The following is a 23,506-nucleotide window of genomic DNA, read 5'->3' as shown; positions in this document are numbered from 1 at the left end:
TAAATCAACCCCTATTTTACCATGCTTACCTAAAGAGAATTCAGCCTGATTTTAGCAAATTATGGGTTTAGGCCACGCAGTTACACATCATCATGTCTTTTATATGAGTACACACGTATTTATGGAGATATGTGCAAACATTCAAGATGCAAACATGTGTGTGTGTGTTAAATATAGTTATAAAAATATATAATATAGCCGGGTGGTGCATGCCAATGCTTGGGAGGCTGAGATGGAAGGATTGCAGTTTTGAGGCCAGCCTAGGAACTTACTGAGACCCTTAGAGAGACCCTGCTTCAGAATAAGATAATAGCGGGTTCATGCAACCATGCAGTCAGAAAGCATTTGAGGCTGCTGCTGCCTCAGCCCATCTGTCAGCAGATCTCCAGATCCAAGTTACCTCTATTAAAAAATTGGGTGTGAGTGGGTCATCTCGGCAGAGTCACTCACCTTCTGGCTGTCATGTTGTCAGCAAATGGGAAATAGTGTGGAAAATAAAAGAAGGACTTCCAAGGAAGAAATAAACTGTAATTGATAGGGTGTGGAGAAGTAGAGACTCCAATACATTACTGGTGGGATTACAAATTAATGCAACGACTTTGAAAATCAGCATGGAAGATCCTCAGAAGAATGAAAATGAACGTACCATATGACCCAGCAATACCACCTATGGGTATCTACCCAAAAGAATGGAAACCAAACTGCCAAACCAACTCACGAGTATCTATGATCACAGATGCACGATTCATCATCCCCAAACTATGGAACCAGCCAAGATGTCCGTCAACAGATGAGTGGATTACAAAACTATGGGATGTGTGCACAATGGAATTTTACCCACCATAAAGGAGGACAAAATGACGGCATTTGCAGGGAAATGTCACAAAACATAAGAAATCAAATTATTTTCCTAATATGCAAAAACTAGGGAGAAATGGGTAATAGGAGGAACTCTACTTGAAGAAGGGGCCCTATAGAGTAGCAATCAAGGTGACCTTTCTGAGGGTATGAGAGAGGGGAAGATAGAATCTCTTTAAAGCACAGGATATACTTAAACAAACATATCAAAGTCAATCACTAAATCAGGCATGGGAAGGAGGGGGGGAGGGAATGGGATGGGGTTGGATAAAGGCTAATTGGGTGATGTGTACAAGCATATCTCTATAAGTTTTTTATTCCCTTAAGATGTTTGACTGCAATGTACCAGTAAAAATATATTTAAAAATAAAATAATAATAACAAAGAACCAAAATAATTAAATCCATAAATATGTACACGTAAGCGTGACATCTTTGCTTGTGTCTTGAGAGTGTGACAGAATGAGCTCACGTGCTCTGCCTGTAGGAGATGGCACTGAAAACTGGCTTGAGGCTCTTTCTACAGTGAAAATGTATTAAGAAAGTGGTGGTTCTCCAAAGAAGTCAACACCTGTAACATATGACAGGTCCAGGCACCACGTGGCAATATCTTAAATCCACAAGACAATCCTAGCAGGATCTCGCATTAGCTCCATTTTATGCGCAGAAAAAACATGCCTAAAGGGAGGGCTCAGCATGGCCCTCTCAACTGGACACCAAAGGCCCTGGAAATCCCAGGCCTTCTCCTCTTTCCCCTTCATCATCCTGCCTCTTGAAGGGTAGACAGCATTAGATTAGGAGGTGAACTTCCAAACAGAGGAAGAAATAGCAAACACATTTTCTCTGAAGGAGGCTGGGAAGTGAGGGAATATCGCGAGAAGGTGTTCCAAGAAGCCCACCTCTCCAGACACTTCTCCAACAGCATTAGAGGGAAAGCCACATTAATTTATTTATTTTTCTGTCTGCCAGCAGCCGTATGCCTAAAGCACTCAACACCCAGGGAGACTTATCCTTCAACACCCTTTTCCCCAGTACAACAAACTTAGTTTTAGTATTTATCATGTAACCATAAATAATAATCATTGTCTTCTAGACTCAGCTTTACACTCTCTCTCTCTCTCTCTCTCTCTCTCTCTCTCTCTCTCTTTCTTTCTTTCTTTCTTTCCTTCTTTCTCTCTTTGTGTGTGGTACTGGGGATGGAACCCAGGAACATTCTACCTCCAAGCTACACCCCCAACCCTATTTTTTTTCTTTATTTTGAAACAGGGTCTCACTGAGTTGCCAAGGGCCTCACCAAGCAGTTGAGGCTGTCCTGTCTGCGAACTGCGACCATCCTGTCTCAGCCTCCCGAATGCTGGGATCACAAGCATGCGCCACCACGCCCAGCTCAGGTTTTCCTTTTGGAACAAACAACCATTGAAAGAGGAGATGAATTTTCATTGCAAAGGTATACATATTCAGCAAAAGATTTTGTGTGTGAGCTAAAATCTGCATTGACCAAACAACCACACTGCATCTCACAATCTGCGCCATTTTTAGTTTTATACCCAAATAGATGATCACGCAGAAGGAGGGAACCAAAGCGCACAAGACACATTCAGTCCTCTCTCCAGTTACTGTCATAGCAGCTGACTTTGAGCCGGACTCTACTGTTCAAGCACAGGGATAGACAGTACTCCACAGATGGGAAATACCAACCACACCTACAGGAAGCCTGCCCAACTCCCAGCCACCCTGGACCTGCTCAGAATGGATGTGACCAGCCCAGGGGCAGGAGGCAGAGCCCAGGGATCCTCAGGGATTTCTGCCATCCCCACAAGCTCAACATTTTGGAGGGAGGAGGTATCTTACTTTCCTGCCATCAACAAAAATGTGAAAAATACAATCCTAAAGAAAATGCATTTCTTTGCAACTTGTAACACTCAACCAATGATTGCCCCAATTTGGTGATGAGTTGAGGCTCTCAGAATGCTCATAACTACCACAGTGCTGAGGGAGACCTGACATGCCCAAGACCACACAGCCATACCTGGGGAGACCAAGCAGAACCCTGGGAGTGCCCAGCCCCAAGCCCAGCCCCACGCCCAGCCCATCTCCACAGGGACCTGCTGGGAGGCAGCATGGAGCTTAGGAACCAAGACCAAGTTAGAGGAACTGACTCAATTTACACTTGATTGTTGACCGGTTCATGGGGGCAGCAGAGAAAGAAAAAAGGAGAACCTTTGTGGGGCTCCAAAGGAAGTTAAGGTTTGAGAAAGATTAGTCCAGCAATGAGACAGAGGACAGAAGGTGGGGGAAATCAGCTCTGCAAAGGAGATCAGGTGACTTTTGGTGAGATTTTCTGGAAAGGTAGCTATTATTTTACTAATAAAAAAGATGAATATTACTACAGGGATTGCTTTGGGAAATCAAACCCTTATTAAATGTCCCTTACTCGATTTTAGGGTTTTTTTAAATTTTCTTTTTGTACTCATGCCTGACTTTCTGTGATTCACTGGTACTTGCAAGACAAGCAATAAAGCCAATGAGACTCTTGTTTGCTGGAAAAAAAAAAAAAGAGTGTTTCTCTACAGTGGAGAATGGTTTGGCTTTAACTGATATACCTGGAGAACTCCCCAGCTGGAGGAAGCACTTTCCAGTGTTGCCAGGAAAACGTACCCACGCCTGGTCCATGGGTCCCTCCCAGGTAGCATATTCCACATTGAAAACGTAGATGCTACATTTGGAATAGCATTCACTACACTATTTTATGCTGATTATTTTTCATTTCTCCATTGTGTGTATTTGCCAAAAGGCTTCTTTGCTTAATTAGGGAAGCAGGTTTGGGGAATAAAATTGCAGGAACCAACAGAAAATAATTGCCTCGGAGATGCTGGGTTTTAGTTGAATTGTCTGCTCATCTTTCTTTCTGGCTTCTTACCTCCGGCAGCCCCCTGCCAATATGTGTCCGCTGGGGAGAATATTTTAAAAGACAGCAGGTAATTAAGATGTTTTTGGCACTGAGTAAAAGTGCCACCTGATTTCACATAGTAAGACGGGTTTGAATGTCTTCCCACGTGGGATCATCCACACGATCGAGTCAACTTGAAAATCAAGTTACAGTTGAGGGAGGAAAATGACAGCCTTTTAAAGGGACAAGCAATCTCAGCAACCGGGCTTATTCCATCGTTTTACAGGTGAGCAAACCGAAGGCTGGAGAAAAAGTGAACCGCGCCACAAGACGAGTCTGCAGAGTAGAGACTAGAACCAGATGCCCTGACTCCTGATGTCAGCCACTGTTCCCTTCTGTCAGAGCAGGACAGCATCTGCTTATTTGGGTCCATGGTTTTAAAATATAGATAAGTTGTAGACACTTAACATACACTTAAATTTGTTTTTTTTATAAAGGCATTTTAATTGCAAGCGTATTTAGACTCTTAAAATCACTACCTAGTACTAATAGAGTTGAGTAATGCTAATATAGTATTAAACCCATCAGACAATGTTCCAGCAGCATCCTCAACTCTGTGATACATGCAGCAGGCAAGCACAATTCAAAAGAAGAAAGATGTGTTTGCAGAAGGAGATGGCGATGTTAGCCCATGCACATATATGGTGCATTCTCCCTTAGCTGCCAAGAAAAATCAGCAAAAGTGAGGGTGACAGTCCTGAGAAGGTGATGTTAAGGTGTAGGGGAGGCAAAAGGGGCACAGAGAGAGGGGTAGAGCCAGAAGATGTAGCCGAGCAGAGTACAGATGTGCACACGTGCACGCATGCGTGCGCGCGCACACACACACACACACACACACACACACACACACTATATCCAGCCACACCCCCAGGTACCCATCTCCCTCCAAACACGGCAGTCTCCAGGGCATGAAGCCCTAGGAACATATTAAATCCAAACCAAAAGAGACCAAAAAAAATTTAAAAAGCAACTTAAATGTTAAGAAACCAAAACAGGGAAGGAGACAGGCGATGTGACGTAGGAGGTGGGATCATTTCACTCACTTCTATGTTTATTTATTCGACAGACATGGGCCTCTATCAGTCTCAGTTTATTGACAGTGGGGTGAAGTCACATAAAGCAGAGACAAGCCACGTTTAGCCGGGGAGACTGAGCAAAAAGCCAAGCAGCCAGGCCGGCCACGCACACCACATGGTGTGCACACAGGGAGCTGCAGAGGCTGAGAAGACTCCTCCTGGGCTGGGTCTATGGAAAGGGAACATTTTTGCTGGTTTCTAAGAGTTCAGACCTGGAACTCGAACATTCAGTGGGCACCTACTGTTTGCCAGGAGCTAAGCCTGGAAGATAGGTGGCCTTTGCAATCTAGCTGGAGAAGGAGGAGCTTGGAGATGTTTGGAGCACACCCCTCTCTGGAGAAGCCAGTGTGCACCCTGAGAGAGTCTGCTGGGAGATGCAGAAGTCCCCAGGTGTGGGGAGCCATTGAGGCTTTCCCCTAAATTAATGTTTCTGACTCAGCTGACTGTCTTTCACCCAGAGTCAACAAGGTTTGGGGTCATGGAAAGTTCAAAGTAAAAGATCTGGGAGAGGATCAGATGGTGATGGCACAAAGGTACTGATTAACCTACCTGTAATGTATGTGCTTTGGATTGGTCTTTATTGTATTCTGGTGGTGATAGCACGAGGATGTTGATTGACCTGTAATTGTATAAATACCTCTGGATAAACAAACCTAGCGTCGGCGCAAGAGAGAATACTGACCCAGGAGTAGTCGTCGACCAGTTGAGATATTGACCCAGCTGCGAGCAGGGGTTGACCAGTAGAGATAGTAGGCTGGCGGCCCCCCACATTAGAATAAATTAAATATTCTGAGAATCAAACTCTTAGAGTTAAATTTTTCATACTCACGCCTCTCTTCGGAACCCGTACTTTTGCCGGCTGGCTCCGACACCCAGGGAGTTGTGAAGAAGGTGGAGGAGTAAGGAGACCATTTCTGCTGCTTCTCCAAGGAGAACGGAAGAGCTTAGAAACCACAAGGCTTTTGGAAACTCTGAAATGCAGAAAAAGTATGGAGAGGGAGAAGGTAGCCTGGGGAGACGGGCAGGGGGTGGGGTGCACTGTGCTTCCTACAGACAACCTCGAACAACAGAGGTCTCAGAAAAAGGAAATTTATGATTTATATGACAGTGGTGGTGAACAGATGGACTTGGGAAAGTGACAAAGATGGCTTTTAAAATGGGGCTGGCTGGGGGCACGTTGACACTGGAAAAGTTCAAGCAAGATATGGAAACACCATGAAATAGCATAGTATCAATGGAGATGGAAGGAGAGACACTTTATGTAAAATTTTAGTGGTGATTGGTTGCACCTGGAGACAGGCTGGAAGAAGCTTTGCTTTATTTCTCACTTTGGTGATTAGACAGATATCTGGCATCGTCAACTGAGATGATACAAAAAATACACCTGGGTTTGGAGCTAAGATAAAGCCTTAGTGATTAGATCCAACTAGGAAAGTCTTTGTGGTTTAATGTGATAAATAATTTGTGATGTACAACAGTTTATTTTCCACAAGCAATTACTATTATCACTAATAGTAAGGTCGAGAATGCCCATAGTTACTAAATAAGATATTTTACTGAGCCTCCCCTGTAAGTGTCTATTCTCACTGTATGGTGTCATCCCAGCTCAAGAGATCCTCAAAAGAACCACCAGCAATGGGTTTGATGAGAAAATACAATATCCTAAACGCCAAGCTTGTCCCAGATTTTATTACTGTGAATTCGGTGTAATATAGGTTTAGACTGTATGTGTATAGCCATTCTAAACCAAGGGACTTCCAAAATACTAGTACAGTTCTCAGAAAGAGTCCCTTTAAAGACCTGGTCCCAGGGATGGCTCAGTGATAGAATACACACAAAACCCACATTCAATCCCCAGCACCCCAAAAATATAAAAATGCAAAAGAAGATAAAGACCATGCCATACCCCCTCATTTTCCATACCCAGGGTCTGTGTCACTGAACAAGAGAAAGAGGATGGCTCTAGCTGCCCCTCAGTTCCCCTCAAGGACTCGTGGATGGCACGGGGCCCTGGGTTCATGGTCCTCCCAGCTCTCCCAAACATGGCTGCCATCTCCTCTGAGCCTCCCCTGGTCCCTACTGATGGTTTCTGCCCAAGCCTCACCAGGCCTGGAGCATCCACCATGCTTTTAGGAAACTGCTCGCCAAGCTTCTGGCCCCATCAGAACTGCGCTGCCACGTGTCTCCAGCACATCAGTCCTCCTTTGCTGAGCTATGAGCCATGGGGGGCACTGCCTGATGCTGATATATTACAGAGAAGCCAGCTGGCCTTTCTCCCTCCCTTAGCCAGGAGTTCTGAAGATGACAAGATCAGCAAAGGCCACCGGCCAGAGCAAAGCTCACCCGATGCTTAAATCCATGGCCGCCTCCCTCTTTGCTTACAATGGACTCTCTCACCTGCAGAGCCTGCTCCAACAGCCAGACCCCCAGCAACCTGAACGCGGAGTCTGCTCTTGTTTAGCTGTGGGTCCTGCAGGTGTTTGCTCAAATACCTGGTGAGAAACTAGGCCTGGCAGTGCGCACCTATAATCATGGTACTTGGGAGGCTGAGGCAGGAGGATCAACGGTCAGAAGCCAGCCTCATCAATTTAGCGAGATTCTGTTTTGAAATAAAATAGAAAACAGGCTGAGAGGCGTAGCTTACAGGTAGAAGGCTCCTGAGTTCAACCCTCATATATTCTCTCATTCATATTCTCTCTCTCTTTCTCTCTCTCTCTCTCTCTGTGTGTGTGTGTGTGTGTGTGTGTGTGTGTGTGTGTGTGTGTGTGCTTGTGTCTTTCTCTTCCTCTCCTTTCTCTCCACACAGATGATAGATGATGATGACAGATAGATAGATGATAGATCAGTCTTAACTCTCTGGGGACATTCACTGCCCATCCGTAAATCACAGCCGGCACCCTCCTCAGCAGGTTCTATCTTCTCTCCTTGCTGTATGCTTTTCCTACCACTTAGCACCTGCTAACAGTTCTCTATGAATTTCTTCCTTGCTTCTCGGATGCTCCTCCCCTTGGGATGCAAGTCCCAGGAAGGCAGCAGCCTGGACATTTTCCATTCGCTACAAAATCACTCATACTAGGAAGAACGCTCCAAACTCTTCTAAGCCGCACCACAGACATTTGCTGAGTGAACTCGCTGACGCAGTGATGGAAGGGAGCCACTCGGGGGGCCAGAGCCTGGTGTGTAATGAGAGCATCTCCCGCCACAGCTGACTCCAGGCGCGTCCTGTCTTGACCCCACCAAATACCTGAGACTTGAAAGCCCCAGCGGCTCAGGGCAGGTCCCACAGCCCGGTAAGTGTTCAGCATGGGCCACAGGTTGAAGGCAGCCTTCTCAGTCCTCCCCAGGCTTCACTGGGTTCCGACAATCCTGCCCTAAATGACTTATGCAAAAGCCAGGCAGTTAACTATAATCAACGGGGCAACTCCCGGGCGGTCCAATGTGCTGGGCGCATCAGACTCTCCAGATGCCTCCCGAGCCTTGAGCAACTCAGTGCAAAGCCGCTAGGGCTCTGCAGAAAATACCCCAGCCAAACGCTCAGGAAACAGGAGATAAAAGAGGTGTTACTCCAAGTAAAGAGTTGTTTTTGATGGCACCCCAATTGTATGTTTATCACCACCTTAAATATCATTTACTTCTAATACGGAATATCAAAATTTGTGGTTGGAAAAAGCGGGAGCCACACACCACGCTGCTAAGATGTGTTGCTGTTTATGTTTTAATTTCCTGAATAAATCCTCGATTGTAAAACCTGACTTTCCCGAGCGTCTCTGCCTCTGCTCTGCCCGGGACAGCCTCCCACCAACATCTCACAGCCGGACCTCGTCCAGGGGAACGTGGGTGGCAATGATTAAAACACAGTCTCAGTGTTATGTTGATTTTTGCCTTTGGTGACTCCCATAAATTGCCTTTATCATTCGGAAGGGAAGGTTAGATCTTTTTTAGAGGCTAAGATAAGAGTTCTTACTATAGATTATTCAGCATTTTAATTTCTAGACTGATTGGCTCGGATGAAAGGATGTATATTTTTCTATCTAGACTTCTTTCGTCCTGGGGCACACTAAGATACAAGATGTTACATCTCAATCGGGTTTCTCTCTGAAAACCTGTTAATAATTTTCTTAAGAAGTCACGGTGTATAGGCTTGTATGGTGTTTTTATAGTGCACTGTAAAAGATTTTACTTGTCTCCTCAATCTTCTTCCTGGTCTTTCCATTTCTAATTTCAAGGTTTAAAAGTTACTTCTGAGGACTAAAGGAAAACACAGTTAAGTCGGGATGAAAGGAAGGGAGAGAGATGGTACTCTAAATATGAGCGATTGCGAGGTTGAGCCCGACAGAGCTGTTTGCTCTCCTGTCGGGGTTTGACTGCCTCGCTGAATGAAGACAAGGCCCTCTAGAATGCGCTCGGGTTTTATGGGGCTCTTTCCCTGAAAGCACAGATACTTCCCATGGGTTCTCAGAAAGTGTCATCCAGGCCCCTCTATGCTGTGCAGAGAAATCTCATTCTGCTCAGAGGTGGTTACTGCCCTGCCTACGTGGTATATAAATTGTAGCCTACCCAACAGGAACAAACACCACCCCCCAGGACAGCCACCGGGGCAGAATGATTTCCTTCCTTCACCTAGGCTTTCTTGTGAGATTCCTGGTAGCACAAGCCAAAGGCACTTTCTTAACAAAACTTTTGGGAACCAGGGAGTGCTGCCCTCCTGCCTCAAGGCCCAGCCTCCCGCGGCTCCCCAGGTTGCTGGGACCACAGCAAAAGCCCAGACCTCATCCCGACACTAAAATTCCCTCAACATCTTCTGTACCTACAAACAGCAATCCCAATCCTTCCCTTCTCCCAGTGGCAAAGTGAGGAGTGTGAGATGTGGCTTCTCCCAGTCTCTGTAGCTGCTTCCTTCTTTCCCTCCAGCCCTCACGCGCCACCTTGACCAGCAACCAGAGGAGGCCGTGTACCAAAGGAGGCTGTGAAGAGAAAAGGCTGTGTGCCAAGGGCCTCCACACTGCTGACTGGCATCTGGAGACAGCGGAACCTCAGCAAACGTTCACCTCCTGGCCCTTTTCTCCAGCCCAACAGCAGACACTCCCTGGCCACCCCAGGTTGCACTATTATTGCTGCCGTTTGGGATGCGATGGTTTTGCCCTTTAACAGCCCTAGGAGAGAAGGCCTGATCTTGGCAGGGTTCAGGGGCTTCCTGCCCTGCTCCTGCGAGGGGGCCTCAGCTCCCTTTCCCAAACAGTGGCATGTTCCGGCTGCGCACGGCTGCCTGGACTTGAACGGAGCCTGCCACTTGTGGCTTCTCTTTAGCCTGGGGCTCCGTTCCAGCCACTGTGTTGCCAGCTCACAGGAAAGCAGCATCCGAGGAAACCCGGAGGGCTGTCTTCCAAGCTGCACTCCCCCTGACAGGGAGAACAATTGGCTTCCTGTCCAAACGCAGCGCGCGGCAGCATGCATGGTATCCACGCTGCCCGGCTCTCAGGAGGCCCTGCGGGCTCAGGCAGGGGACTCCGTCCCCACTTCAGAGAGGAGAAACCGAGCTCCAGGAGCTGAGCTCGACTGTTCAAGTGACACAGGAGGCAACGAAATCGCCCGCATCAGCTGACAGTTCCTGAGTTTTTTGGTTTTGCTTTTGTTTTATCCTTTTCTTGGTCTGAGATGTTTATCTGTGTGTGTGTGTATATATATATATATATATTGGGGGGGGTGGTACTGGGGATGGAACCCTTCTACCTCCGGGCTACACTCTCAGACCTATTTTATATTTTATTTGGAAACAGGGTCTCTTAAACCAGCGTGGCTGGCTTCGAACCTGCGCGATACTCCTGTCTCCGCCTCCCAAACGCGGGGATTACAAGGGTGCACCACCACGCCCGGCTGTTTATTTATATTTTGGTGGAGCCGGGGATTGACTCCGGTGGTGCTCTACCAATGAACTACATCTTCAGAACTTTTAGTTTTCTTTCTTTTTATTTTGAGACAGGCTTTCCCTAAGTTGCCGAGGCTGGACTTGGATCCAAGATTCTCCTGTCTCAGCCTCCCAAGTACTGAGATTGTAGGTGTACACCACTGCGCCCAGCCGGGTTTTTGTTTGTTTGATTCATTACACAACACTGAAATAAAATCATTTCCTTCCCTTTCTCAACATGCATGACGGTGATAATAGTCACCTACACTACCTACGGGTGCCTAGTACAGGGCAGGTGCGTGATTTACCTTGTCTCTATCCTCAGGGCACCTGAGCAGGTGATGTTTGGCTCTATATTCTATAAAGCAAGACCCTAACTCTCAGGGAAGTCACTGGACCCGCGTGGGAACTGGGCTGGGATTAGAGAAGAGCAGCCGCAGCCCGCGCTGCTCACGGAGCCTCTGGGAGCCGATGAGACCCAGGACAAAGGCTGGTGACCTCTAGTCACCTGCGGCCCACCTGACCCAAGCAAGTCTCCAAACCCTGAGCAAAGTGTGAGTGTGCTTTCTTCCCCTCTAAAGGGATAATAACATCTTCCCCAGCTGCCCCGCAGGGATATTGTAAGGATTAAATCCATTCAGCCAGCAGATACTCCTAAAGTATTTGTCAAGTGCCTACTACGTGCTAGCCTGTGCTCTACACTCTGGGAGTACAGCGGTAGAGGAAACTGTCAAAGACCCTGCCATCCTGGACTTTATATTCCAGCAGGTTGAATGAGGTAATCGCTAAAAATCTATTTGAGAGCAGGATTTTTCACAAGAGCCAAAACGTGCAAACAAGCAGAATATCTGCTGTGGGTGGAGAGATTAACCATGCGTGGCGTATACCTGCTGTGGAATACTAGGCAGCCTTCATCAGGAAGGGAACCTGACTCACGCTGGGGATGCTTACGCCACAGTGTGGGGGAGCTTCGTGCCACTGAACTGTGCACTCAAAATGATTATGATGGCAATTTGTGTGTGTGTGTGTGTGTGTGTGTGTGTGTGTGTGTGTGTGCGTGCGCTGCCCAAGATTTAACCCAGGGACCTCTACCACTGAGCTACACCCCATCCTTTTTTATTTATTTTTTAGAAACAGTCTAAGTTGCCCCGGCTAGCCTTGAACCCGAGATTCTGCTATTCCAGACTTCCAGGTACATGTCACCATGTTCAGCTTTCTCATTGGATGTTTAACCAAAGTAAAATAAGTAGATAGAAAGATAGGTAAAAAATAAAAGTCCCTGCTGGGCGTGGTGGTGCATACTCGTAATCCCAGCATCGGGGAAGCTGAGACAGGAGGATCACGGTTTGAGGACAGCCTCAACTACTACTTGTGAGGCCCTTTGCAACTCATCGAGACCATGTTTCCAAATAAAAAATAAAAAATAGGGCTGGGGGCGTAGCTCAGAGGGAGAATACCCGTGGGTCCCATCCCCAGTACCTAAAAAAAAATAAAATTAAAAAATTAAAAAAAATTAAAGTCCCAAAGGTAAAAGTGCTCCACACCCATTCTTCTCTCCTGCAAAGGGCTGATGCTGTCCTCACTGCTAGGCGTGTTCTCGTCTTCCTCCTGCTTATCCTGGTCTTAACTCCTCTTAAAGACCCCACCAGAACAGTCCCACCTCTGTGCCTCTTTGCAAAGCCCCAGCAAAAGGAATCTCTAACCACAGTTACCAAAAGCCATTTCCCTGGACCGTCACAGCCTCCCGGTGCTTGCTGGAAGCGTTTCCCTCTTGACGGTGGAATCCCAGTTGATGCTGATGCCCTCTGAGCACACTGGGCACAGGAGCGAGTGGCAGCTTGTCACCTTATGTATATGGAAACTTCCAGAACCTCAAGGGGACTCTAAAACTCAGCAAAGCCGGCCTGTGAGGGCCAGATTGCTGCTGTGTCAAAGCCAGCTCTGAAAGGCAAACAGCCTCCAAGGCAAACAGTCCTCCAAGGCACCGCTTCAAGAAGGGCACTGGGGGCCTCGGCCTCCGCGAGGAGGTGCGAGCACGTCCTGAGGTTTGTAACCTCACTCCCATCCTGCCCTGGCGTGAGGGTTGACGGACGCCGCAGATGCTATCCAGAGTCCAAGGACAAGTAGAGGCAAAGCCAGGGTTCAAGTTAAGTGACCCCTGTATCTGCTCCCGCACACCGCATGGACATTGTCAAAGCGGCACGCCGAGCCTACCTGCGGCCATATGGTGGCCATCAACGCCATCCCCAGTGGCTTTCTTCGAAAGGCGGGTGAGCCACAGGCAGAAGCGCAGGTGCACAGCATTAGAGGATACTGCTCTCAAAGGCTCCGGACATCTTGTGCATAAATCACGCCGGCCTCTCCTCTGCATGTGGAGGGCGTGTGGAATGGACAGAATTCACTCTTCATTCAATTAGCCTTAGCTTCTCTTTGCCTTGTTTTGTGAAAAAGGCAGCTATTTGTTATGGAATTCTTTGCAAATTTATGAAAGTTAAAAATAAGCCGGGCATGGTGGTGCACACTTGTAATCTCAGCATTTAGGAGGCTGAGACAGGAGGATCCGGGTTCGCGGCCAGCCTCAGCTACTTAGGGAGGTCCTTTGAAACTCAGTGAGATCCTGTTTCAAAATAAAGAATAAAAAATAGGGCTAGGGGTGTCGTTCAGAGGTAGAATTCCCCTGGGTTCCATCCTCAGTCCTGCAAAAATAAATAAATAAAAATATCTGGGGATAGAATCTTTCCCGATATCTCCTTTCATTGTGGTAAAAGTTTCTAAGAACATTAGCAGGCAAAATGTTTGGCTTTAAGCCTGGCCGTTGACATTGGGAATGGGTTCCAGCATGCTAGGGCAGAACGTTGGCAGACGTTGCTTGGGGATGGGGTGCCCAGGCAAGAGGTGACAAGTGGGTTCGGATTCTGAGAGAGCAGACGGTGACGGGCAGTGCAGTCCACAGCAAACAGCAAAGTGCTGGCGGCCCAAAGCCAAGGGCTTGCTTTGCCAAGTGCCTGAAGGACCAGGGCTCAGTGAGTATGAGGATCGGCACTACGGGCATGCCTGGCCTGGCTCAACCACCCTCGTATGGAAGCCGTTCTCTGAAATTGATTAGCTTTCCTTCCCCCAGACCAGACTGGATGCTGTTGCCCTTTTGGGTTCCACAAAATGCATTCATGACTTCATCCAACAGACATGAACGGGTCAGCTAATGTGTCCCAGTCCCTATTACTGCCTTTGGGGTTAAGGAAGTCAAGTCAACACAGACTTGCCTGAGGATTCCTTTGTCTTCAAGCCTGGAGCTCTAGTGTCAGCTCAGACAGGTCCTCCACCATCTAGCCAGGGACTTTCTCCATGGGGAGACTTAATCTCAGGTGAGGAGTCAATGGGCCAGCCCCGATCTACCCTGGGGATGGCACCGAGAGTCAGGAAACCCTCCATCCAGGGCTAGTCTAGGACCCTCTCCACCCCCAGAGAGGCTGAGTGAGAGCCAAGAATTGGCCTGGGGGGGAGGGTTAGGTTGCCCCAGAAGGTTCCTGTTATGATTGACTTTGCTCCTCAAAGCTCTTAAGTGAGAAATCAGGGAAGGAGCCCAGGACAGCCACCTCCCACCCTGCAGCAAGGAGCCCTGAGTTTCTTCTCCTGCAGAGAAGCACGGAGAGTTCTTTACAAAGTGAAATACGGTCCTTTTAAATGCCGGCGCTTTCCTGAAGATTGGAACTTTCTAGATACTAGACAGAAAGTCCTTTCCTTTATGAAAAAGTAATCACTGGTTTCTTAACTCATTTCTGGGGCATAAGAAGGAGTTGTCACCCTTATGTCAGATCCCCAACTTCTTCAGGAAACTGTACAACTCAGCAAGGTTCAGAGAGCTGAGAGCCTTCGCCACGGCTCAGGAACCTGGACTGCTGAACTATGGCCCCGAGTACAGAAAAGACTCTCTGCAAATCTCTGGCAAATAGGGCTGCTGCCCCCAGCCCATCCCTAAGGACACCCTTGGCTTTTGAACTTTAAGGAGGTCAGCTCCAGTCACTTTCCATAAAAATACTCACTTCTTTGAAATTCTCTTTCTCGAAGATCCAACAAGAACACAGTCAGCAGACTGCGGAGGAAGATGCCTTCAAAGCCTTCAAAGCCGGGGTCTTTGTCTTGGTCTTTCTTTTCTTTTTTTAAGGTATGTTATAAAAGTTTGTTGAGTAAATCACAAAATATGTTAATTCTCTGCATTTAAATAACTTTAAAGTTAGCCTAAGGTGAGGTGTGCTTAGAATTCAAGACAAGAACCTTCCGGGAGCTAAGAGGTCCAAAAGGGAACCAGCCCTTAGTGCTGCCTGTGGGGAAGATCTCCGGAGCCCCCCTTGACCTCAGCTTGCAGAGTGAGAAAGAAGTCGCATTATTGCTTGCACAGAGGCAGGGTCTGGTAGTTTGAGTAACTTGCTGGAGCTCACACAGGTAGTCAATGGCAGGGAATAGGAACCAATAAGCAAAGTAGACTTAACTAGGGGTGCTGTGGACTTGAGGGACACACACCAGCCTTCCAGTTTTCTGACCTCACAGGACTGCAGTCTACTTATTGGGTCTTCACGTGATGTGAACAGCATGGCCATGCACTTCCAGGACTGCAAAGTCTTGAAGAACCGCCTTTCCTTTTGAAATTGTCCCCCGAATTTTGCTGTATCCAAAATTCTACAAAGTTGGGTTTCAAATCCAGCTAAGCCTTTGGGGGCTGCTTCCTCTGAGTACAACCTTCATGCAGTTTCTCATGGTCTAAGGAGATGTAGGGCAAGCTGTCTCATAGGCATTATATCTAACTGAGTCTAGGATTCCACTTAAAATGTAGACAACAAGCCGGGCGTGGTGGCCCACACTTGTCATCCCAGCATTCGGGAGGCCGAGACAGGAGGATTGCAGTTCATAGACAGCCTCAGCTACTTAGGCCCTTTATAACTCAGTGAGACCCTGTTTCAAAATAAAGAATAAAAAATAGGGTTGGAGGTATAGCTCAGAGGTAAATGCCCCTGGGTTCCATCCCCAGAACCACTATAAATAAATAAATAAATTAATTAATTAAATAAAATGTAGAAAACTCAGTGATGAGCTATCTGCCTAGGTGGTGTTAAACTCCCTATTAATAAACAAATTAGTGAGAAAGGTCATGAGGAATTGAGGCTGTGCTTCCTCAATTCCCTCTTCTCTACTGCATTCCATCACCCGCATCCTGATCCCGACCTGGCCTTTGAGCCCAGGATGTGGTTATGTAGAGAATGGCCCCTGGCTGACAAGCTGCACAGCTCTTCTCTTGCAGCTCCCAGAAGCTGCGCACAGGAGAAGCCGCCCAGCAGCTAGACACTGAGCGCTCTGCTGAAGGTCAAAGGGGCTAAACACTTCCCAGGGCCTTAGGGGCACTGCCTTATTAATCCTCACTCTGCTCTCCGAAGCAGCACTAGAGATCAGAAGATCAAGGCCCTCGTGGGTTCCCCAAAGCGCACAGGCTGGCGTAGCTAGGATGTGCAGAAATGCCCCATAGCCCTGCTGGCCCCTGCACTGTGCGGCTGGAGGCTGCGGCTGCTTTTCACCTGAACTTGGATCTCCCAAGGTCCTCATTTGGCCATACCTAAGGTGAATCTCCTTGGCTCCCCTCATCTACCTCCTCTGTACTGTATATTTAACAAATATGAGGAGCAGAGGAGAACTTTGCCCTGAGCTAGAGTCGGGGGCAGCCTTCCATCAAATGAGCCAAAACTAGCAGGTGCTCATAAACGATCCCTTTAGGAGTAACATTTTACATAATTAATCATTAGCTTTATTATTAATGATAGGACGGGACAATTAAGTGAATGTTTGTTGTATTTTAGAGGTAATAAAAAAAAGTCTGTTAGAAGACTGGAACAAAGCTTTGTGTTATACCAAACAAAAGGTAACATTTGGCAAGAAGCTTCCACCTCCAGGAGCCGAGGGAGAGGCACAAATCCGCATGCAGCGCGGGCTTCCCGGGACGTGCCCACATACCACGTCTAGCCGCCGGAGGAGTTCTGCCTTGTCAGAGAGGAAGAAGGAAAACCCACATCTTGTTTTGGCATGTGCACCCAGGGAAGGTTGGGATTTGAAGAAGAAAGCCTGTATTTATGTCTGACCTCAACTAGATTTACTACAACTGACATGCTGCCCTGGAACCAGGTCTCATCTCCGGGCTAGGGCTGTGCGAGAAGTAGAAAGCATTACCCGTGGATGGGTTCCAGGGGTAAGAGCAACCCTCCCTCCCTGGTGCAAGGAGGGAAGCGGGTCATGGCTTCAGAACACTACCAGGAAGGGGCGTACTCAGCCAGCGCTGTCAACAGAGCTGGTGTGAGCTGGAACCAGATCAACCACCCGCACACAGTGATCTGGATCGCTGGCTTCTGAAAAATTAAACAGCGCATGCATCAGGAGCTGGCTGGGCAGAAAGGATGGCTTCCTAGCTAAAGATGACTGAGTTACTAACAACACAGGAAAAGGAACTTGAGGCTTAGATCTCTGAAGACATGCAATTGGAAGGACAAACGTCTTTGCTTCTTTCTCCCCTCTTGGCCTCACAGTTTGAGAACTGGCCACAGGCTGTTAGGTGAACGAGATGATGAATCCCAAATGATTGCATCCCCGTTTCTCTATACTTCAAGTGCCTTCATGAATCGGTTGCTCACTCACTCACTGAAGCATATTTCCTCAGTTCCCCATTCATTTATGTAACTGACATTTCTTGTCTGGGTGTGTGCTGGGTGCTGGGGACATGTTGGCAGAGGGTGTCCTGGGTGAGACCCTGGATGCTCACATCTCATTCAGATAGTTGAGCAATTCAACAAGCCCCATGACTCAATATCATAAGTGACCAAATAAATCAAGCACAGGGCTCTTTGGGAAGCCCAAACTATCAAGCCCTGTAGAATACAGGGCAGAAGGGATTTGCATGGGTCACAATATTTGCAGAAAAGTAGGTACATAAAATAAGAATTGGGGGACAAGTATGTTTCCTTTGTAAGCAGATGGATAGACAAGGAGAAAAACATCTTCATCCTCAGCTTCTAGGTGAGCGTTCTCGTTGGGTATGAAAGGTCCCCTAAGGAGCCCATTTATTGATGTTTAGAGCTGACACAGCTGAGTCATGATTTGTGCTCCCAGCACAATTGCAATGAACTTATCTAGGTGGTGGCCTGAGCCAGGGGATTTATCCAGGTGGGAGTTGGAGAGGGTGGATCCCTGGGGTGTGGACTAAGGGATTGTATGTGGTTTCTCCTCCAGGGAGCTCTCTCCCTCTCTTCTGGCCTCCATGATGTGAGGAGCACAGCCCATGAGCTCTCCTTCTCTCAGCCTCCCACTGCCATATCCTAAGATCCCCGGTCCCCGGCCTCACGTGGACTAAAATCAGAAACCAGAAGAAAATAAATCTTCTTTCCTCTAGAGACATGATCGATCTTTCTGATTAAAGCTGCAAGAATGTTGATGGATATAGTAACGAGGTAATCTCAAGGAGCACACCTGTACTCTAGAGGTATCGCCAGGCAGGGGACAGGAGCCCAGCAAGCAGGTGTGAATGGATGAAGGAGTTTGGACGAAGGGTGATGGGGACCTCTGAGGGCTTCAAAGCCTGAGCATTACCTGGTTAGACTGTGTGGGAAGACGACTGTGTGGCCTGGGAAATGGAGCCAGCAGAGACAGAAGCCGGCAGCAGGAAAAGGGAGGTGCAGAGATGTCTTGGGATAAAGGAGGTGGGAGCCAGATGTGGAAGAGCCTCTGCCAAGTGTGGATGTGGGGATGAATGAGGGTGGGGAAGGAGCTTCCAACCGTGCTGTGTATACAAGCAAGCGTCTCCAGGCTGTGGGAGTCCTGGAGCAAAGGGGCCCTGCAGAGGTGTCCCTTGTGTGACCAACATCACTGGGGCCACCAGGGAGCTTCCTGCCTCAGCCTCCAGAGCCACAGCCCTCTGGAGGCATGGGCACCATGGGCTATAGTCAGCCATGTTCTTGGCAGCAAGCTTTTGCATCTGTCTTTCTGATTCTTGCCTTGGAGAACCACAGAAGAGTCTCTAGGGAGGCAGGGGACCAGAAGAAAAGGCATATTATTTTTTGCACATGTCTATATATGAAGCTTTTGCTACCAACATCACTAGGATGTTTAGAGAGGGATAGAAGACAGGGGACCAGGGTGGGATGCACAAGCAACGAGTGTTGCATCCATGCAAATTTCTATCACTTTGAACCTCACTATGGTGAATAATTACAATGCGCCATTAAAGGTATGTAAAAGAAAAGAAAAGGCAGATCCTTACAGAACACCAAGAAAGTAACAGTGAGCTCCAATTTGACGATGTTGAGTTATGGGGTGCCTCTGAGAAGTCCAAGAGGATTGAATCAGGAGCACCTGGAGAGTAGCTGGACCCAGAGGACAGGGAGGTGTGGCTGGAAATGCCACAGGAGTCAGCACCGTGGAGGGCCGAGGCTGCAGTGGGAGAATCTGTAACGAGAGAGGGAGAGACGCCAGGTGCAGAATCTCAAGGCAAAGCTAAAAAGCCGGGCGTGGTGGTGCACGCTTGCAATCTCAGCATTCGGAAGGCTGAGACAGGACGATCGCGGTTCGTGGACAGCCTCAGCTACCTAGTGAGGCTCTCTGCAACTCAGTGAGACCCTGTTTCAAAAATAAAGAATACAAATAGGGCTGGGGGTGCCCCTCAGAGGTACGATGCCCTTGGGTACCATTCAATACTTCATCCAGTACCGCAAATAAAAAAATAAAAAGCTGAGCAAAACCCAAAGAGACAATAAAGGGGCCAAGAAGTAAGTGCTAGGTGAGCGGGGGCTAGCCGAGAGGAAGCCAGACATAGGAGAATCAGCCAAACATTCACGGCAGCCAAAAATAAGGCCTCATGCGTGCCCGTTGGGTTTAAGTCCCAGAGAAACCTCCAGCAGCTCTGGAGAGAGGATGCAAACGTCACCGAGCAAAAATGAAAGTGTGAAAAGGAGATGGAGGAGGAGGTGCCGAGCAGGAATGAGTCTACTGGCGGGTTAGTCTTTTTCTTTTTCTCCTTTTCTCTTTCATGTGTACAGACCCTGAAGATGCTTGCTCAATGTCAGGAAGACATCGGGATGCAGAGAAAGCTTAGATATTTTCAGAAAGGAGAGGAGAGCGAGTCCAGTGAGATGTCAGGACAGGACAGGTGGGTTTGAACGCAGGCGGAGGAGCCAGGAGAGGCACCTGGCTCTGCGAGAGAAAAGGCAGCGTGGGTGGCCAGTGCGAAAGGCCAGCTCGCGGTCTTTGGGACACAGGTGGACAGACATTCCACCCTGCGGTTTCCAGCTCTGTGTGTGACATAGCTGAAATGCTCTGTGCACCGTGTGGAGCCAGGAGGACAATGCTGGAGATGCTTTGGCAAGGCTCCAGGAGAACACAGAAATGAGAGCCATCTGAGGGGCCCAGGAGAGCCAGGCCAGCCAACCTCACTCCAGAATGCTCTGGAGGTAGGAGCCAGGCTCTGCACTGGACTAGGGATTCGTGGGCTTTCCTTTTTAATAATACTGGTAATTTCTTTCAGACATTAAATTCTCAGTAGCTCATGATGGTACATGCCTGGAATTCCAGTACTGGGGAGTGTGAGACAGGAGGATGGCAAGTCCAAGGCCAGTCTCAGCAACTTAACAAGTCCCTCAACAACATATCAAGATTCTGTTTCAAGCTGAAAAATAAAAAAATCAGAGCTTGGGGTCTAGCTCAGAGGTAGAAAGCCCCTGAGTTCAATCCCTATTGCCTCCTCCAGAAAAACAATTAAATTCTCCGTGTTATCATAAAATCAAGTCTTGAAGGTTGTGCCCTGGTCAAATCTACTACCTTTATTTCCACTGATAAAGAATATGTTAGATGCCGGGCATGGTGGCGCACGCTTGTAATGCCAGCATTCAGGAGGCTGAGACCGGAGGATCGTGGTTCGTGGGCAGCCTCGGCTACTTAGTGAGGCCCTCTGTAGCTCAGTGAGACCCGGTTTCAAAATAAAGAATAAAAAATAGGGCAGGGGCTGTAGCTCGGAGGTTGAATGCCCCTGGGTTCCATCCCCAGACCTGCAAAAAAAAAAAAAAAAAAATTTTAAAGTAAAAAAATTTTTTTAAAAAAAGTAAAAAAAAAAAAATTTAATTGAAAAAAAAAAGAGTATGCTGGAGTGGCTGTGAACTTGCAGTGGGACCCTTGGAAACTGACTGAACTGCCTATCATTGAATCCTATAAGGAAATATAAGTGCAATTTTTGAAGCCCCTTAATAAAAACCCATATTGAAAAGTTCTCCCTCTAAACCACCAATGGGGCTAACTCTCTTTATACACTCCAGGCATACTGCACTCTCTAGCTCTGCGTTAATTGCTCAGCCAAACATGTGTTCATCATACCCAAGACCCAATGGGGGAGCAAGAAGGGGAGAGGGGAAAAGAGAGAAACAGAGTCACAGGTCAAGATCTGGGCCTGCGTGGATGTTGCTCAGTGGTAAAGGGCTTACTCAGCATGCGCAAGGCCCTGGCTTCAGCGGCCAATACTGCACCCAAAACACAAGAAGCTGAAGCTAAGAGAGCAGCTCAGGGACCACCGCCTGCCAATGATGCTTCGAGCATCCTGCCCTTCTGTGTCCCAACAGCTCGGTTTGTTAAAAGATCCAAGCAACAGTATCTCCAGTAGCATCTGGCACCGGTCCATGCTGAGCCATGGAGCTTGCCCACAGCCCTGGGGGGAGCTCGGGCACACCGCAGGCTCCGGGAGTCACAGTCTCCAGCCACTGACCTGTGGGATGCCCCGTAGGGGGCCTGGCATGCTCTTCTCCATGGAGAGATGGAGTGTGTGCTGTGGAGGCTGTTCTGGACAGGACGCTGACACTCGCCCTGGCAGAGATTCCCGCTGAAGGGCTTTGGGCTGTGCAGTGGGACCCGGTGCTTAGGAAGGTCAGTGGTAATGAAAGTTCGAGCTATTGACTAGGAGATAATATGTTTTAAAAGATCAAGCCCAAACTAACTTTCTTTCTTTCTTACTCCCTGACTCACTCTTTTCTTCCTTCCTTCCTTTTCTCCTTCCTTCCTTCTTTCCTTCCTTCCTTCCTTCCTTCTTTTTTTCCTTTTTTCTCTCTCTTTTCTTCTTATTTTCTTCTAGTACTGTTTTGGTACTAGAGATTAAACCCAGGAGCATGGTACCTCTAAGCTAAACCCTCATCCCATTTTATATTTATTTTTGAAATAGGGTCTCACTCAGTTGCTGAGGGTCTCCATAAATTACAGCAACTGACCTTGAACATGCAATCGCCTCTCATCTCAGCTTCCCAAGTACTGAAATTATAGGTGTAGGAAAACAAATCATTCCTTGTGTTTCACATTTTAACTCTGAACGCCCATGACTGAAATTTTGCTCTGATTAATAAGCTCTTAAATATAGGTTTCCTCTAAGCTTGTCTACATACTTTCTTTTTTTTTCTCTGTCTTATTTTGAGACAGATTTAAGACCTGCCATCTTCCTGCCTCAACCTCCAGAATCACTGAAAAAATAGGTCCATGCCACCACGCCCAGTGCCTGGCTGCTAATACAAAGTGATTTGAGAAAGCCGTGAGCCGACTTCTAACCCCTGATCATTCCATTAGATCTTGCTTTCTTCTCCTGCTGGAGATCTAGATGCCACACGGGATTCTGAGTGCCGGCTAATTATGTGATGCCAACTGAGTGTGGTAAGAGAGCACGGGCCATTGGCTTGAGTGACTCTTGACAGTAAAACACACAAAAAGCGGGCAGCACAAGGCATGCTTGTCCAAGACCAGACTCAGAAGACTTTGCACCTTCCTTTCCTTTCCTACACTGGCCATCAGGACCGCAAAATGCCCTAGTTTTGTGACCCACGTTTTACTAAACCGATTCAGTCCTCTATAAGGAGCCTGGTGAGTTTTAGCTTCTCCATTTGACAATGTCACAGCGCTGCACCACTGAGCCTGGAACAGTCTGAGTGCTCCGGCTGCTTGCCTGAGACGGGAGCGCGCACCGATCCTCCAGGGTGCACGCTTGGTGACACCAGAAAGCCCTGCTGCTCTTTGCCTGCTCTGAAAATAAATGTCCCTTTCAGGGAACATTCTTACACTTTTAATGTCAAGCACCACACAGTTAAACCTTACAAATGAGCAATAATTGCCAGCCATTCTAACATCAATACCTCTTGAGCAGAAATTGCCATAGGAGAGGGGACCTCTCTCTCTCTCTCTCTCTCTCTCTCCTCTTCCCTTCTCTTCTCCTCTTCCCTTCTCTTCTCCTCTTCTCTTCTCTTCTCTTCTCTTCTCTTCTCTTCTCTTCTCTTCTCTTCTCTTCCTCTCTCTCTCCTCTCTCTCTCCATCTCTCTCCATCCTTCTCTCTCCATCTCTCTCTCCATCTCTCTCTCTCCCTATTCCTTTCTCTTTCTCTTCCTCTCTCCCTCCTTTTCATTATGAGGATGTTCCTCAGTGTCCAAAATTGAACAAATTCCTGACCTGTTTTTCAAGTCACTTGAACATACACAAAAGAGAAGAGGGAATGAATTCACTATATACATCCTAAAATTTACCAGAGTCAAAAAACATCCATGCAGGGTAAGAAAGATAGAAAGATAGTTTGTATGTATGGGGGTGGGAAGGTATTGGTGATTGCCACAGGGAAGGGCATTCTACCTCTGAGATATACTCTAAGCAAGATTTTATTTTTTTAATAATTTGA

Source organism: Muscardinus avellanarius, assembly GCF_963383645.1.
Source record: "Muscardinus avellanarius genome assembly, chromosome: 15".
Lineage (NCBI taxonomy): Eukaryota > Metazoa > Chordata > Mammalia > Rodentia > Gliridae > Muscardinus > Muscardinus avellanarius.
The sequence above is the reverse complement of the archived record's forward strand: the minus strand, read 5'-3'. Positions refer to the sequence as shown.